Source organism: Castor canadensis, chromosome 15 (genome assembly GCF_047511655.1).
Source record: "Castor canadensis chromosome 15, mCasCan1.hap1v2, whole genome shotgun sequence".
Taxonomy (NCBI): domain Eukaryota; kingdom Metazoa; phylum Chordata; class Mammalia; order Rodentia; family Castoridae; genus Castor; species Castor canadensis.
In genome coordinates, this window is record NC_133400.1 from 21,297,820 (window position 1) to 21,312,085 (window position 14,266).

General features: G+C 38.7%; 1 protein-coding gene across 5 annotated transcripts in view; it reads left to right on the forward strand.

Annotated features, from left to right (window-relative positions):
* The window catches only part of Cdh11 (cadherin 11), a 151,000-nt gene that overhangs the window by 83,791 nt on the left and 52,943 nt on the right, over positions 1-14,266 (forward strand). For 2 of the 5 annotated variants that reach the window (XM_074055908.1, XM_074055911.1), the window contains exon 3: positions 7,572-7,732. The exons of 2 other annotated variants lie outside the window; for them this stretch is intronic. The gene's annotated coding sequence lies outside the window, so the exon portion shown is untranslated. Of the gene's footprint in view, positions 1-7,571; positions 7,733-8,533; positions 8,567-14,266 lie in introns of all 5 variants that reach the window. One more of the 5 variants, XM_074055909.1, reaches the window with a different exon arrangement.

The following is a 14,266-nucleotide window of genomic DNA, read 5'->3' on the forward strand; positions in this document are numbered from 1 at the left end:
GCACCTCAGATGGTGAGAGCCCTCACTAAGATCCAAAGATTCTCCATGACTAGTCAGCTCCCTCTGGTTAGTCCAGAAACAGCCATATCAATGTTGCTTGGATGACAAACCAGAGATATGTAAAAGTGACCTTAATGCTGTTAAGCTTTTAGGGGCCAAGACTACCTGATGATAATAACAGGTAGTATTTATTGAGCACTTATGACATGATGTGACCAAAGTTTATCACATACAAGATTTATCTAACAATCCTTACATCAATCAAAGGAGAACTGTACTGTGCTGTCACTCAAAATTTTCAAACAAAGCAATGTAGAAGGAAGAGCAGAGGTGGGCTATGACCCCAGGGTTCTTGGCTGCAGCAGTACCTGTGGGCTTGCAGGTAGCAAATGTCCCATGGGCCAGATGACTGGGAGGTTAAGTGGCATCATGGCAATAGGCCATATCCAGGGTAGCTCAGTCCCTGTCTATATTAGTTTCCTGGGGTTGTCATAGTAACAAAGTACTAAAAATTCTTGGATCAAACAACAGAAATTTGTTGACTCACATTCTGGATGCAAGAAGTTCTAAATTCAGGTGGGGTCAGGGTTGGTTCCTTCTGAAGGCTGTGAGGAAGGATCTGTTCTATGCTTTCATTCTGGCCTCTGGGAGTCTTGAGCTTTCATTGGTTTGTAGTTGATCTTGTCTTTTCTCCTTTTCTAAAGACACTGGTCATATTGTCTTCATTTGTTCATCTGTATAACCCTGTTTCCAAATAAGGTCACATGAGCAAATATCCCAGGTTAGGACTTTTAGGGTATATAATTCAATCTGTAGTACTATCCAAGCCCATTTATCACTTTATCCATGAGCATATACAAGTGTATGTCTTTTTTTCACAGACACTCATTCAACAAGTGTACATTGAGTTCTGCTTATATGCTCAGTGCCCTGATACTCACTGGACAGAAGGTGATCAAATACCTTTCATCTCCATCTTCATGGATGAGAAGATGCACTATTGGAAAATTTCAGATTGCTCACAGTATTGGAGACAACTCTTTTATCTTGAATTCCCAGTGACTCATCTAAGGGGAAAAGTGAGTGTAGCTTCATTATTCCAAGTAAATCTAAAGAGAGAATAACCAGAACATAATATTAGATTAACTTTATTTTTACATGTACAGTAGCAATTCATCCATAGCTTTGCAGAGTGGCTTGATTTCTCAAAGTCTACATGTTGTTTATCCTAGCTTAGTGTTGGAGTGTCATCATAGACCTCTCAGACTAGGCCCTGCAACGGGGCGATTTTAACCAGGGTGTATCACTTGTTAGATGGAAGAGCTATTGGCCTGTGCTCTGCTTAATTAAGGCTCACTTAATGAGCAAACGTTTCCTTTAACAGGCTGCTGTCACTTTATCAAGTTATTTAAGGCAGTTCATTTCACAGCAGGGGGAAAAAGAGAGAAAAAAATATTTTCATTTGCTCAAATTCAATTGGTCTGAGGAAAAGCGTGGCTGTCTAGAAGATGCCTAATTGCTGCTGTGATGGTGTGCTTATTCTCTATTTAGGCCCAGCCTCCTTATTGAAATGCTAATCAGACTTAGGTCTCACCTCTTGATGAATGATTTTGTAAAAACTTGATATTCCTCCTTTTAGCTAGGGATGTCTGCATGCAAGTATAAAGCCACTGTGACTGAATGGGAAGATAACTAATGCCCTTAATTTTGCAAAAAGGCCTGTGATTTGGTACATACAGTACAGATCAGGTGAAATCAGAAGGAAATTAATTTCCTTCTTTGCATAGGTACCACCCCTGCTTGATCATGAGTCACTTTTTTTTTTTTTTTTGGTTGTTTTTGTTAGAGATCTAGAGAGCACTTGGCACCTGAATGTGGGCTTATTTCTTGTCTCCGGGGTCAAATTTAGGTTATGCCATTTTATCTGATGTCAAAACTTGGGGAACTTAAAGTTCTCTGACTCTCTGCTTCCTTTGTCAAGTTAATAATTATCCCTACCTCACAAAACTACAAGAATTAAGTGTCATTCATGTTCCTTGTTCAAGTTCTAATACAGTGGGTGTATGATGAAATGTTATTTCCCTTCCCTTATTCTCCCTATCCCCTCCTGTTGCCAACTTTAAAGGTGAGGCAGAGGTATTGTGTTTTTCCCAAAGCAGTCACAGACCCATCCTGAATTTGAGCTAGCTGCACTCTGACCCTTCTAATTTCCAGGGGTTGAGCACATCCACGTGAAAGCTGAATAACTGAAACAGAATCCATTTATTTTGCTTGAGATAAATCAAAATGAAGGACATTTGGTTTTTTTCTGTATGGCTACCTGACTTGCTTCTGTCTTTACATCTTTGCAGGCCTTACATAGGTATGAAGCTAAGCATTTTCATCACTTACGCTGGCTGAAAAGCAAAAGCTATTATTGTTACAATTTTTATCACTTTATTATTTCTGCATGTGGGTGTTTCACCACCTGCCTGTATTCCCTGCCTTTCCCCTTCCTTCTTTGCTGAGTAGTCAGACCCTGTGTTTTCACAGTCCTGAATTCCAGTTTCCATGAACACAGGGCCCAAGTTTATGTGTTAGGAAAAGCTCATGTTTTTTCCTCTGCCTGCATTGTTGTTCCACACCGTGAACATTTGGTTCATTCATATACTTTAAGGCTTGATTTAAACTTACTGGTTTATCCACTAATTCTTCACTGACCAACCAGCTCTTCATAACCTGGTTTGTATGCATCTCCTCTGAACTCCCCAACCCCTCCATCAAAGCATCTTTCATATTAAATTTACACTTCACCTATTTTCTGGGCTACCTCTCATCTTGCAAATGCCACCGTTAGGCTATCTTCTAATGTTACAATGACACTGTCTTGCTATTGCTTCTGTTTAATACAAAACCAGGTTCCCAGCATACCTCAGGTTATGCTTGATGAATGCATTTCTGTTTCTTTTTGGTATGTGGGAACAAATATCTTTGAGCACTGCATTCAGCAAAGAACTTGAAAGTTGCCCACTAATCCTGTGTGGTACATGCTCATGATATCAATGATTATGATGCCAAGATTGCACTTAATAGCTGTTTTCTGAAAACCAGTGTCAACTCAGAGGATGAAAGTGAACATTAGCCATAATTCCTCAATCAATTAGCACTATAGGTAATCCTTTCATCCTCAGGCCTTTTACATTGTAGGTTGCCTGTCAATATCGAAGAGCCTGTTTTTATCTTCTCGAGGGAAATCAGAGATCACAAACTGGATTTCTCTGACCTCAGTAACATGGATGTTAAAAGTTGCCAAACTGTCAGCATTTCTGCCAAATAATGCTGCTTCTGTGGGGCCAGCCAAACATATTCGCAGTTCACAGAGGTGACAGCTAGAAAGAAAATATTCTGGAATTTAGAATAAAAATAAATTGAAGCTTAAAGATTGATATGTCTAAGCCAGTTGTGTGGACCACACCTGTAATCCAAGCACTTAGGAGGCTGAGACAGAAGGATTGTGAGTTCAAAGCCAGCCTTGACTATGTACAGAGATTCTGTCTCAAAAATTTAAACAATGTTTTTTGAATTGCTTAATTCAGTTCATTATTTTGACAGATGAGTTTTCAATAGGCTCGCTAGACAAAATAAAGGACTCCAGTTAAATTTGAATTCCATATATATAACAAATTATTGTTTTAGTATAATTGCCCAAAATTGTATGCAGTTTTGAAAAAAAAAATTGCTCCTTATCTGACATAAAACTGGAGGTGCTTGTTTTATTGCTAAGCCTGGGTTCTCTAGTTCCCATATGTGTTGATAACTTGCCAATTATTATAGGAGAGGCTTGATATTACAGGTATGGCTATCGAGGCTTTCAAGTCCCAACACACTATTTATTGTTAAAGTCTTGTGATTACCAGTAGAAGTTTTGCTACCTTGACACAACGTGATTTTTACAAATCTGTGATTATTATTGCTAGAAATCTCTTTCACCTTAGCAAAGCAAGAGTTGGTTTAGTAGGGGTCCCAATTCTAGAGAAATGAGCAATATTAAGACAGGTGTATCAAGAATATTTGTGACATAGTTTTGTATACCATAAACCTGGCTATAGATGTCAGATGAGTTCCCAACGATGTAAGCATCTTTGGAAATACTGGAGGGTTTTGTTGTGTAGGATACTGAAAAGGTAACAGAAGGAAACAAACTAAGGATAACCAATGCTACAGGACAGAATAAGTGGAATCGTGTAGTATTTGTCTTTGTATTTTATTTTACTCTACAACAAAGAGTTTGCCCATGTTGTACCATATTCTGCAAGAAGTTCTTAATGATTACCTGAGCACTGTTGAAGGCAGTTATGTGAGCTGGAGAAATATTGACATAAGAATTTAAATTATGTAGCAATTGAAGACTTGGCTCACTCTGTGCAGCATAAAGTGGGATTCAGCAGCATCCTGCAAAGATTCAGCCATAGGGCCAGTTGTAAAGTAGAAGAATGAAAGGAAGGTGAGGCACGGACGTGAGTATTGGTGTGTGTTTCTGTGTGACTGTGTATGTGTGAATATGTGTGTATCTACGACAACTATAAAGCTACAGACACTATTAAGATCCCAAAGTCCTTGATCTGGGTTGGTCCAAAGAATGTTCATCTGGGGATGACACACAGACACACCAAAGATACATAGTTTGAAGCAGGAAACAGCATCATTTGCTGTCTGTCTGCCCAGATAAAAATGGGACCCTACGCAGGAGGTGAAAATGCAAGAGGGAGGGGAAGACTCCAGGAAGATGAATTGACTATGTATTGAACAGAACCTTAGTGCTCTAAGCAACTGACCTAGGCTTCTTAGCAAAGCAGCAGCCACAGTAAGGATCAAATAGTGGCTTTCCCAGAAAACAAGGCATGAACATATGATATGGAAAGCATGTCACAGAAGAGGGATAAAGGAAAGGTGACAGAATCTTCTTTCATTTCTACCTTGCAAAATTCTACCTAAATTCTTCCAATCCAGGTCCTATTTCCTTCTTTATGACATGGCCATTCTATCCTGAGTGCACCTTGACTTCTTTTAGTGTATATGTAACATTTATTTTGATGAACTGACTTCCTCTGGAGCTGTTTCTCTTCCTGGGTGCATATTTGTTAAACCAACTATCTCTTATGAATTCCTCCTCCCTTTGTGAGTGCTGTGTGAGCTAGATTAGGATGCCAGAGTGAATCCTGCAGACACCTTAAACAGCTCTAGGAATAAATAAAAGAGATGGAGGATTCAAGTTAGGGGTTGCAGAGAGTCAAAGCTGGAATCATGATTGGATTCAGAAACAAGAACAGCTCCTTAATAAGGAAACTGAACTGTGTTTCTGTGCTTTTTTGGGTAGCCATCCTTGAGATGCAAGTGTGGGCACTTCTATCATGGACATTTTACCAGGAAGACAACAAGTACTTGTGGGCAGAAGTCATGCTTTATTGGTCTTTCTTTATCTGCTCCTTGGTTGACTGGGACAGTTGTTGTTCAAAGGTGCTTTCCTTTACAGAGTAATATCAAAGAGCAGTTATCCCTAACTACTGATGCCACAGATTGCAAATTCAGCTTTCCCATAAATCTCTTTGGATGAATATGTAATTGGACAATATTTTCTAAGATTCTTGAGAGCAAAGATGAAGCATCCCTGGCTCCATATGCTTCTCCTAGAAAAACATGCCTCTCACACTGCATAACTCCTCCTTCATGAGCAGTGTACCCAAGCTTTCTCTGACAATGATTAGCTCATGCCATCTCACAGAGCTGTCTCCTGTTGGGCTGGCTCCATTTGTTAGAAGATATTTATCATCTGGCTGCTTTCCTACAGCTCCTTACACTGCTTGCATTTTATTACTTATTAGCACCTTCTTTGGAGACTTAGGCAGGGAAGGATGTAGAGTAAAATTTTTTCTAATGTGAAAAATGTTACGGGAGAGAAGTTTGTAAATCATAGTTCATTCATTTGGAAAGTTGAGTGGGATGGAGAACATGTGGAGAAAGCCAGATGCAGTTCCTCTAAGCAAGTGTGGGTGATGTTTGAGGTGAAGCATGCAAGACACTTAGGGAAATGGTACTCTCGAAAGATTCCTGCAACCTGGAAGTACTTTGAGTACAAAGAACATGTTTCACTAAATTCTTAGCACTTCACTATTTTGAAAATCCTAGTCTTTACAAATATTTCTTAAATGGTTGCTGTATAAAAAAGGGGCTAGCTGAGTTCTGAACATCTCCAGAAAGGAAAATTTAGGAGCATTACAAAGAAACAGATATAGCATTAGTCAAAGCAAATAAGGTAAAGAGCTTCCAAGGGGGGCATATATAGTTTCAAATCCCATTTGAGACATTAGCTAGCCATAGGAAATAACCTGAATAGAGGATAGTGGGCTCCACACCCTTGTTCCTTTATCTGGGCAGTGGAGGCAATAAATACTGACCTCCTAAAGATGCTGAAGAGAAACAGATTATCAGGAGCATAGGCAAAACATGTGCCACAGTGTCTTCCACATAACGGATATTCAATAAGAAGCTGATTAGTAGATGATAACTCACAGGCATGCCCACCAGTGGATGGGGCACTTTCAAGCAGAGATTTAATGGATAATGAGTGATTTTACAAAATGACTGAAACTAGTTTGGGCCAGAGAGTTCCTACCCTCTGCCCAGCAGTGTTGTCTATCCTTCTCATGTTTGCTTCATTCTTTTCCCATATCATAGATAACTGAGGGGCTCAGACTTTCTGACATATATCCCTATTGAGTCTACAACTCATATGTACCAACTTTCTTTGTTGGTATCAGACATCTGCCTTGCCTTCTCTCTACTGCATATACCCTCCCTTCTCTAAGGACCTGAAGTCAGCATCCTCACATATCAACACTACAGAATCCATTTGGATTCTGGTGTAGACAAAAGACTGTTCATATACATGAAGGGGACTCATTCACAGCATTTGCTAGGTTTTATATCCCTATGAGTGAAAAGGAAAGAATCACATATCTTTTCTGTAAGAAGAAAAGATGATTTACATTTATCTATAATCCTCAATAGGAAAGGGTAAAAGCCAAAGCTTTTAAAATTACCTGAAGAAATCTAAGATGCCTCTACTGTCAGCATTTCATCATCCTTGTCCTCACCTGTGTAGCCTACATTATGCTTTTATAAAGAGCTTTGCAATCCATTATCTCATACGACCCTCAAATTAACTTGGGAGCGAAGGAAATCAGGCCTGATCCATCCTTTTTGTTGTAAAAGGAAACAGACTCAAGCGTGGCAAAATGAGCTGTCAGTTGTCAGTTGTGCCACATTCTCCTGGTGGAGGCTTCCTCCTTACACGAGGAGATTATGGGAATTGAAGCAGGAGTTTACTCTATCGCTGCAGGATGGAAGATGGGAGTCTGTTAGGCATCAAGATATCACAAGCAGTTTCGTTTTTTCTTTATTTTTTTATAGTGTAGCAGAGCTGTTGTTCAAACAGAAAATCTGGAGCTTTCTGTACTGTTTGCTGCACAATATAGGACCAGTGGGCTCAGCTATCCTCACCTGTTATACCCCTTCTTGTCTTTATTTTTCAGGGTGTTCTGCTGATCATGTTTGTACAGTCAAGGCTAGCGGACCCTTTGTTTCACACAGAGGAAAATGGAAGTTTTTGGACATTATACAATGAATTAATGACAGGTCTTTGAATGCCTAGGCAGTGTTTTTTGTATAACTTCATTTTATCGAAGAGAAGCTGGTAAGTATAAGGGATACAATAGGGATACAGGTCAGAAATTTCTCTGCAGAAAGTCTGTGCCATTCAGTTATCCATAATATAGGATTAGAATGAAGTAATTATGGGGAGGGCGGACAAAGTTTCTGGGCAGATGGTATGGGTTTTCCTGGCTGGAGGAGTTTCAGATCATCTTGTCCTGTCTTGTGATTCAGAGGATAATTTTTAGTACCTAAGAACAATACTGACTAACAGAACTTTGTGCAGTGAATAAAGTGACCACTTGAAATGGATGAGTATATTGAGCTCTTCAGATGGCATCAGTACATTGAGAAACTTTGCACTAAAATATAATTTAATTTAAAACTTAAAAGACACAATATTTAGCTACTATCCTCAAATAGTAAAACTAATCCAGTGTATCTCAACTTTGGATGTATATTGAAATCACCTGGGAACTTCAAAAACACCATACCCTGAATTTCGTTCATTTTATTTGGTTTAGGATAAGGGAGTTGTGAGTTTTAAGGCTCCCCAGTTGATTCTAATGCTCAGTCAAGGTTAAAAGTCTTTATATTCAGTTCTGTACCCCATTGTCTCCATTGGCAAGGGATTCAATGCAGCATTAGTATCAGCTAAAATCTTAGAGAACTTACTATATCATGGGGAAGAGGTAGGTAGGGGTATTAAATTTTTATAAAAGGACAGTGAGATCCAAAGAAAAGAAAATGGTCAGTTCTACCTGAGGGAGGAAAAAGGAATAGGGTATCTTGTCAGTGATGATTCTGGAAATGAATTTCACAAAGTTTTTTTTTTCCCCCACAGAAATTCATTTGGAACAATAGATGTTTCTGTCAGGCAAGTCAAAAATTAACATCTGTAATTCTCATTGGGTTTAACCTGGGATTATGGAAAATCTAATTAAGTGAACCATATCATTGGAGACCCTCAAAAGACACTTCACTTTGCCTTTGAAGTCGTGCCTGTGTGAGAGTGCTCAGCAGAAGCTTCAGAAAAGGCTTCACATGTGTACAAGGCACTTGACTGTTTGCTGTACCCTGTTACTTTTATTTCATCACAAAAATATTCCCACTCCTTCTGAAAAATGACATTAATACATTTAAAAGAAAGAATTAGGCTCTTCAAAGTTTGGATTATTTGAAACAACAATGAGATAATTATGAGGCTCCCTAAAAATAAAGGAGTTGATCTATTCTCTGTAGGATAGGTACAGATATCTTAAAAGCCACTTAAAAACCCGGCAGGGTGTAGTCTGCTCTTGGTGGGATGGGATGGTCCAGGACGAAACATTAGGAAAGAGAACTCCAGAATAGCCCACCCACACTCTGGTGAAAATCCGGCTTCCTATAATTGGAAGCAGCTTGACTCCTTGCATTCTTCACTTCCGTTGGGTGGCATCCACACACTCTGATTAAGTTGTGCGGATATGTGTGGATCTCAGTGGATGGAGGTCAACAGGATGCACTTCTTGGACTCCTCTGGGCACTCGTGATTTCCAGAACTTTCTGCTCTGGCTTTAGTAATCATTTCACAAGACCAAATCAAGCCTTTGTCAGTTATTATGGCCAGCTTGGGACAATTCCTTTTCTCATTGTATATATTTATATAAACAGAGACTGGCAGTGGTTCTCTGCGTGACATTGGATTCCTGGGAGAACATGCAGGTTGCAGTCCCTAGCCACTTTCTTTCTCTTCTGACAATCTCTAAAGAGTTCTCTCAGCTTACTTATGAATGTCTTTCTTCCTTATGGAACCCAGGATAGTTGTTTCCATAGAAATGGTTTGAAAGGAAATACTTCATGTAAACCGGGTTTAGGGAGAGACTAGCAAGGCAGATGTTATAAAAATTCTCTCTCTCTCCTTCCCTCTTCCCGCCCCACCTCACTGTGTATGTGTCTCTTTTTCCTCTCTGGGTTGAGGAGTTGAGTTTCATTCACTTTGTCTTTAATTCCAGGTAAATTACATAGTGCATCTCTATTTTTCTTTCTTTAATCTATTGAAGTGAAAGATTAACAATTGAAAGTCTGTGCCTTCTATCCAATTCTGAAGTTCTGGAATTTAATGTCACAAAATCTCCAAACTTGAAACAGAAAGGATTGAATTGGTGATACATACTCTTAGAAGAACTTTGGAACCTATACTTAATTATCTGTCCACTGACTTCATAGGATTCAAGTGTTTAACATCTAGTGGTTTTTGTTCTCAAACAGGTCATTTTGTTGAGGTTGGGAGCAGCACCACAGTCATCTCACTTCCCTCTTCCAGTGCCTCATGCTCCATCATCATCCATTCCTCCAGTTCCTAAAGCTTTCTCCATCTGCATGGTTTCTAGAAGGACCCTCTTTCTAACTCCTGAGCCTTTTTTCTCTAGTTCATAAATCCTCTCACCTGAACTATGACTCAGGCTTCCCTGAATACATGCCTTTCTGCATCAAGACGCTTGAGGGTCCTCTGATTCTCCACTGTAGACATGTGGTGATGGAGTTATAGCAAGGTGGCTCTCTGAGCTGTTTAAGCATAAAATTCACTGTACAAAAAGAAAAAAGTTAGGAGATGATAATTTATGTTTTGAATAAGTGTTAAAATGATAAATTTGAGGCATATTGGGTTGAATAAAATATGTTGTTAAGCTTAATTTCACACAGATTTTAAACTTTTAAAAACTGTGTCTTTCAGAAAATTTTGAAAAATAATAGATGTGTTTCATGCTACATTTCTATTGGACATCACTGGTCTCTTTTATATCAGCCTCCTCCCATATGTCCCTATTAGAAGTATTGTATTCTTATTTCCTTTTCATTCACAGCAAGTCTCTATGACCCTTCATGAGGTTAGCATCATACTGTATCAGGGTGTACTGCCCAGGGCTTATCATATGCATTTATGTTTCCTCATAAAGGAGCAACCTCCCTAACTGAGCCTCTTAGCCATTTACTGAATATCAGGCTGTATTCTATGTTTCAACAGTGAGCATCAAAGAAAAGACATCACCTTCACAGAGTTTGCATTTTTTGAATGCTCACTATGTGAGAGGTTCCATATAAAGAAAGTTATCTCAATGCATCACCTCTTTTCATTTTAGCACTCCCCCTTTCCAACTGGTCCTAGTGTGTTTCCCACTTACAGTATAATAGCATGGAGACTCATGAAGGCTGAGTCACATAGTCAGTGAGTAGTAACTCCAGCTCTAGTCTTCCAGCCTCTTCTGATTCCTGAGCACATGCTCTCAACTACTTTGTCACAGCTCCCACAGACTACTTCATTTTCTCAGTTGGGTCCCAGACTATCACAAGAAGATGGAAACCTCCATTCAGGGAAGTTTGTTTTGTATTAGTAGAACACAGAATCACAGGCTCTTGCAGACATGGAGGACCTTCAATAGGTTATTTGCATCCTCCTGTTGTATAGACAAAGAAACTGAGTCCCTGAGAAAGAAATAATTTTTCTAATATTATACAGCTGTTCAGTTTCAGAAATTATGCTAGGGCACATCTATCTTGACTTTTGGTCTAGAGATCTTTTTATTGCCTAGTCTTCTTTGGAATTCAAGAGAAAAACAGCTGAACAAATGATCTCCAAAGCTACAATATTTCATCCTTGACCTTGAAAAGAACTACCTAACTTTTTCTTCTTGATTACTATAGTTTGCTATTGATGATAAAAGAAAGCACTCAAGTTAGCTCACATACAGGAGGCATATTATTATCAAATGGATGAGTACAATAGCCAACCTCATAGAAATTCAGAAGCAGAAACTCAAGTAGAGCTTGGCCCTATGGAAAAAGTAGCTGGAGGGCAGTCTCTAATTGCCAAAGTTTTCAGAGAGCAGGACCATACATTCTGTCATTTCTGACCTTAGGGACAGAGGCCATATTTATTTCTCTCTGTTTTCTGATTGACTTATTGATAGCCTTGATTTTACTGAATTCTGGGACATAGACTCCTTGTTTCAGTCTCCCCACTGACTGCAAAGCATTCCTGCTGTTTTTCATTCAAGTTTCCAGGAAAATCTGATTCCCTATCATTTAGAGCCAATTAATACACATTGCTACAATTCATTGTGTGTTTATGGTTTGGTTGTCATTGCACTGGAAATAGTTTAGTAAGTGGAAGTGCAGGGGGCTACAGGCATTTGAGGTTGTGGATATGAGTGTTTACTTGGAAGAAGCTAGAGGCAGGTATCAGAAGGCAGGACTGATAGTTACAAGTTCACCTGAAGAAGTGTGATCACTGATCCTTGACGCTTTCTGCCAATATACTCCTATTTCTGCCAGTCACCACTCATCTGTGTAGAAAGCAATCTATAGACCAGAGCTACATTGACACTTGTATATCCTCAAGGCTCAGGCCAGACACTATGCAAAATTATTGCTGAATTAAGGAATGGGCAAATTAAAAAAAGATTTATAGAAGGAATGGGCAAATAAAGAAAGCTTTATACGTATTTACTATTCAGACACAAAGGGAGGCATACATATAGGCCTTTCCTATCACAAAAGGTGTTAAATTATGTGAAGCATCTGTTTGTCATTGCTACTTTGCCCTAATCTTCCCTCAGGTAGTTCAGCTCATGCAAAAGAAAAATTGAAAATGAAATCTCTCTCTTGTTCCACATATATAGAGCATTTATCCACAGTCAGAAATGACACTGCTGACAGTGCTATTTCCTGTATGTGTTGATGTATTTTATTCATCTTAATGATTAACATTTAAAAATATTACAGTGAGAAAAAGACTGTCTTAAGGATTGAATAGAGCACAAATAATAAGTTATTCACTGCACAAATTGTACCTAATCATCTTATCATTTGAAGACAATTAATTACTGGAGAGATAAATAATCATTGAATTATTCTGTAATTATGATGTCTGAGGCCTTAAGTTAGATTCCTATGATACCCTGTGGCCATAAGACCCTCAGAGTATATGGCTGATTATGCAGACTTAGAGAATAACTGGAATTCTTACCTAACAAAATTACTTTTAATATCACATAAAATTTTGGAGCTGAGATGATCCTCAGAGATAGATCATTAAAGCTTTTTGTTTTGTACATCAGGAACATGGGCTCTCAAGACTTTGGGAGCCTGGTAAAATATTCTAAAGACATGTGTGGGTTTTGCAATCATGTAAACTTCAATTTGAATTGCAACATTGACAGTGATTCAGAGTGTATTTGGATGAGTTAATTTCCAGCTCTGAGCTTTCTCATAGATAAAATCTGTATAATATTTACATACAGTTGTGATGAAAATGCAGTAAAATGGTTGCACCAAGCCCTGAGCTTGCTGGCCAGAATTAACAAAATCAGATGCCTGGACAAGGATAGTACTACTATTATCACTTAATTTTATGTAATCCGTAAGTAATGGAACTAGAGTTTGGACCAAGGTTTGCATGATATGCAAGTGGTCACGAATTTCCCACTTCCAAAGCTAATCTCCTCTACTTCTCCAAAAGGGAAGAACTGGCTTTACCTTGCAGCACTTGTAAAATTTCCATTCACCTTTACATAACTTAGTGGTCATTGATAAGGCACCTTATTTTCTGCATACTATAACATTGAAATTTGGTATTAGAGAGTGTAACAACATATATCATAACCCTTTTGTGATCTCCACTGTATATTTTACATCTGAGAAGAAGTGATTACCCTAAGTTTTTGCTTTGCTATAAGTGTAGAAATCAGGGCAGAAGAATTGTGATTTGATAATTCTTTAATACTTCCTTCCCCCTTTCTCTATGATTTTCACAGACAAGGCATAATTCCTGTGATTTGATTTGAAAAGAGAAACTAGATCAGTGCTGAGTGATGAGATCTGAACTGTGAATAAAATATGCTTGAATTAATTTGCATAATAGAATCCAATTGGTTACAAAGCTGTGTTTGTTGAAGGGGAGACCAGGGTTCTTGAGCTCACCAACAAGGGGACATTGCAGATACAGAAATGGGAATTTTGAGTCTGGTATAGGCTTTGGTAATACTCTTAATGTAATGATAGCCTGTCTTTAGCTGTAAATTAGCTACCTGGAAATAAAAAGAATGGGTCAGTCTACCTGATCTTTCCAGCTCTGTGTGGAAGAGAAAGCTATAAAACCAAATCCACTTGCTTTTTGCTAAGCGTTTTTGTCTTTCTTTCTCTACCCGATAACAATTTCCAGCAGGAGCCCAAATATACTTAAACACCTGTATATGTCATTTTCTTTTACAGAGACAAAAGCAGGCTCAGCAAGAGAGCTTTATGCTCAAGGCATAGTAGCTCATGACGGGTTCTCTGCTCATAAGATAGAGCGGTGAGCTTTCCACTTTGAGCTTGTGATTTTGCAAATCCATTTTCCTGTCATGTTATTACCCCTGTGAATTTCACCAACATTTATTTTTCGCTTCAAGCTATGTGCTCCCATCATAAAATAAAGTTCCTCTATATGTGTTAGTGGAACCCCAATGCTTAGGCATCCTGGCATGCTGTTAGAAAGTGCTTTAATGGAAGGATCACTCAAGAACTGCCTTGGGGATCTTTATTAAAACTAATTAGA